Source organism: Chiloscyllium plagiosum, unplaced genomic scaffold (genome assembly GCF_037043375.1).
Source record: "Chiloscyllium plagiosum isolate Xiang-an unplaced genomic scaffold, Cpla_swu_hap1 HiC_scaffold_35, whole genome shotgun sequence".
NCBI lineage: Eukaryota > Metazoa > Chordata > Chondrichthyes > Orectolobiformes > Hemiscylliidae > Chiloscyllium > Chiloscyllium plagiosum.
In genome coordinates this window covers 54,063,932-54,067,537 of record NW_028270173.1, presented here as the reverse complement: position 1 = coordinate 54,067,537, position 3,606 = coordinate 54,063,932, and the positions used below count along the sequence as shown (strand labels likewise).

The following is a 3,606-nucleotide window of genomic DNA, read 5'->3' as shown; positions in this document are numbered from 1 at the left end:
CTGAGAGCCCGTTACTGCCATTGCTGCCCCCCATTCCCCGGTGGTACCGGGCACCAATGCCATCCTCTCGAGTATTCCTGCTTTGGTGACTTTTTTTTTTAGTGATTGACCTTGGTCCGCCTTTTGCTCGAATAAATTGTCCCCGAAAGCAGTGCCTTTTCACCTTTCCTTCCAGTACATGTGGACAGAGATTCCCTAAGGGTATACGAACAGCCCCACTGTATCTGCCTGGGCAGTGCAGCGGGTACTCAGAACCCTTCAAGTGACTTGCAGCAGCGTCCTTCTTCAATACGCCCATGTCTTGTTTTTTTTTTATTTCAAAAATATACTTTATTCATAAAATTATTTGAATCTCTATGCAATTGGTCATTCCATTCTTGTGCACACCTTACATTGCTTTACATAAAGCCATCGAAATTTATTTTTCCTATATACAAGTCTGTACATTTACTATCCAACTCTTCGGCTGAGGCATCAGCAGAGCCCAATGACTGCGTGGGCCCCCTGTTCTTCGTTAGGCAGGCAGATATTACACAGTGGCCTTTCCCCACCGCGCCTTGGCGGCAGCTGCCCCAAGCTTCAGCGTGTCCCTCAACACGAAGTCCTGGACCTTGGAATGTGCAAGTCTGCAACACTCAGTCGGGGTCAACTCCTTCAGCTCGAAGATCAGCAGGTTTTGGACCACCCAGAGAGCGTCCTTCACCGAGTTGATGATCCTCCAGGCACAGTTGATGTTCGTCTCGGTGTGTGTCCCGGGGAACAGGCCATAGAGTATGGAGTCCCGCGTCACGGCGTTGCTCGGGACGAACCTCGACAAACACCACTGCATTCCTCTCCAGACCTTCCTCTGCATAGGCACATTCCAGAAGGAGGTGTGTGACAGTCTCGTCCCCCCTGCAGCCACTTCGAGGGCAGCGTGCGGTGCGGCTGAGAGTCTGGGCGTGCATAAAGGATCTCACAGGCAGAGCCCTTCTCACCACCAGCCAAGCCATGTCTTGGTGCTTGTTGGAAAGTTCTGGCAATGAGGCATTCTGCCAAATGGCTTTGACAGTCTGCTCAGGGAACCGCTCGATAGGATCCGCCCTCTCCTTTTCCCGAAGGGTCTCAAGGACACTACGTGCTGACCACTTCCTAATGGACTTGTGGTCAAAGGTGTTTTTCTTCATAAACTTCTCCACGAAGAACAGGTGATACGGAACGGTCCAACTACTCGGAGCGTTCCGCGGCAGCGAGGCCAGGCCCATCCTTCGCAACACCGGGGACAGGTAGAACCTCAGTACGTAGTGACACTTGGTGTTTGCGTACCGGGGATCCACGCACAGCTTGATGCAGCCACACACAAAGGTGGCCATCAGGGTGAGGGTGCCATTGGGTGTATTTTTTCCCCCGTTGCCCAGTTCTTTATACAACGAGTCCCTTCGGATCCGGTCCATCTTTGACCTCCATATAAGCTGGAAAATGGCCCGGGTGACTTCAGCGGCACAGGTTCTGGGAATAGGCCAGACCTGTGCCACGTATAACAGCAATGACAGTGCCTCACACCTGATGACCAGGTTTTTTCCCGTGATGGAGAGCGACCGTAGCTTCCATCTGCCCAGTTTCTGCCTCACTTTGCTGATACGCTCCTCCCAAGACTTGGCGCACGCCCCAGCCGCCCCCAGAACCAAATTCCCAGCACCTTCAGGTGGTCGGTCCTGACGGTGAAGGGGATCAAGGTTTGGTCGGCCCAGTTCCCGAAGAGCATGGCCTCACTCTTGCCTCGGTTTACCTTGGCCCCCGAGGCCCGTTCGAACTGGTCACATATGCACATGAGTCTGTGCACGGACAGCGGATCCGAGCAGAAAACGGCGACGTCATCCATGTACAGGGAGGCCTTAACCTGCAGGCTCCCGCTGCCAGGAATAGTCACCCCTCTCAGGCTCGCATCCTTCCTGATGGACTCGGCAAATGGCTCTATGCAGCACACAAACAAGGCAGGAGAGAGAGGGCAGCCCTGCCTGACTCCAGATCTGACTGGGAATCTATCTGATTCCCACCCATTGATTGAGACTGCACTGACAATGTTGGTGTAGAGCAGTCTGATCCAATTGCAGATTCCCTCCCCAAAGCCCATTTTGGAGAGAACATCTCTCATATACCTGTGTGATATCCTGTCAAAGGCTTTCTCCTGGTCCAGGCTGATCAGACAGGTGTCCAACCCTCTGTCCTGCACGTAGGCGATCGTATCCCTGAGGAGTGGGAGACTCTCAGCGATCTTCCTGCCCGGCACAGCACAGGTTTGGTCAGGGTGAATCACCGACCCTAGAGCAGACCTGACCCGGTTGGCGATAACCTTTGACAGAATTTTGTAATCTGCATTCAACAGTGAGATTGGTCTCCAATTTTTGAGTTCCTCCCTCTCCCCCTTCCGCTTGTAGATGAGGGTGATGATGCCTTTCCTCATGGATTCACTCATGGTACCTGCCCGAAGCATACTGACATACACCTCCAGCAGGTCCTGGCCAATCAAGTCCCACAGAGCGGAATAGAGCTCGACCGGTAAGCCGTCGCTTCCGGGAGTTTTATTCTTTTCGAAGGACTCGAGGGCCTTGGTCAGCTCGTCCAGAGATAGTGGCTGGTCCAGCCTCTCCCGTGTTCTGTCGCCTAAGACCTCCGTGATAGAGGACAGGAACGACTGGGAGGCCGCGCTGTCGGTCGGCTTCGCGTCATACAGACTGGCGTTGAAGGATTTACTGATCCTCATGATGTCAGCCTGAGATGATGTTATCGAGCCATCTTCTTCCTTCAGGCTGCTGAGCACAGAGCTATCTTTGTGCACCTTCTGGAAGAAGAAACGTGAGCACATCTCGTCCTGCTCCACCGAGCGGACCCTGGACCGGAAGATTATCTTGGAGGCCTCCGAGGCAAAGAGCGAGGCTTGCTGGCCCTTCACCTCCTTGAAGTCCTCCGTGACATTCACCCCCATCGTCTGCAGCAGGAGCAGGTTCTGCATACTTTCCTGGAGCTGGGACAGTTTTCCCCACCTCTCTCTCGCCTCCTGAACACCTTTGAGGATGAAGAACCTCTTGATGTTCCCTTTTACTGTTTCCCACCAGTCCGCTGGGGACTCAAAGAGGGGCTTCACGGTTCTCCAACCTGCGTCGTCCCTCTTGAGCTCCTCAATGTTTCCCGGGGTCAACAGCTTGGTGTTCAGCTTCCACGTTCCCTTACCAGCCCGCTGCTCATCTTGTAGGTGACAGTCGGCCAGCAGGAGGCAGTGGTCAGAGAAGAACACCGGCTTGACGTCGGTGGATCTGACCGAGAGCGTTCGGGACACAAACAGGTAATCTATCCTTGAGCGGAGAGACCCGTCTGCCCATGACCAGGTGTATCTACGCTGGGCTCCGTCTGCAGGGGCGCTGAAGACGTCGTGCAGCTTGGCATCTTTACCGTCTCCATCCACCCCACCCCCTCGCCGGATCGTCCATCTGCATCAATGATCCAGTTGAAGTCTCCGGCCAGAATGACTGTCCTGGACGTAGCCAGCAACAGTGGAAGCTGCTGCAGGACGGCCAACCGTTCCCTCTTACCCACTGGGGCGTACACATTAATCAGTCTCAGGGGAGC

General features: G+C 54.3%; 1 pseudogene; it reads right to left on the bottom strand.

The window, feature by feature from the left end:
• Positions 1-398: 398 nt before the first annotated feature.
• Positions 399-2,965, bottom strand: LOC148140921 (uncharacterized; annotated as a pseudogene).
• Between the last annotated feature and the right edge of the window lie 641 nt (positions 2,966-3,606).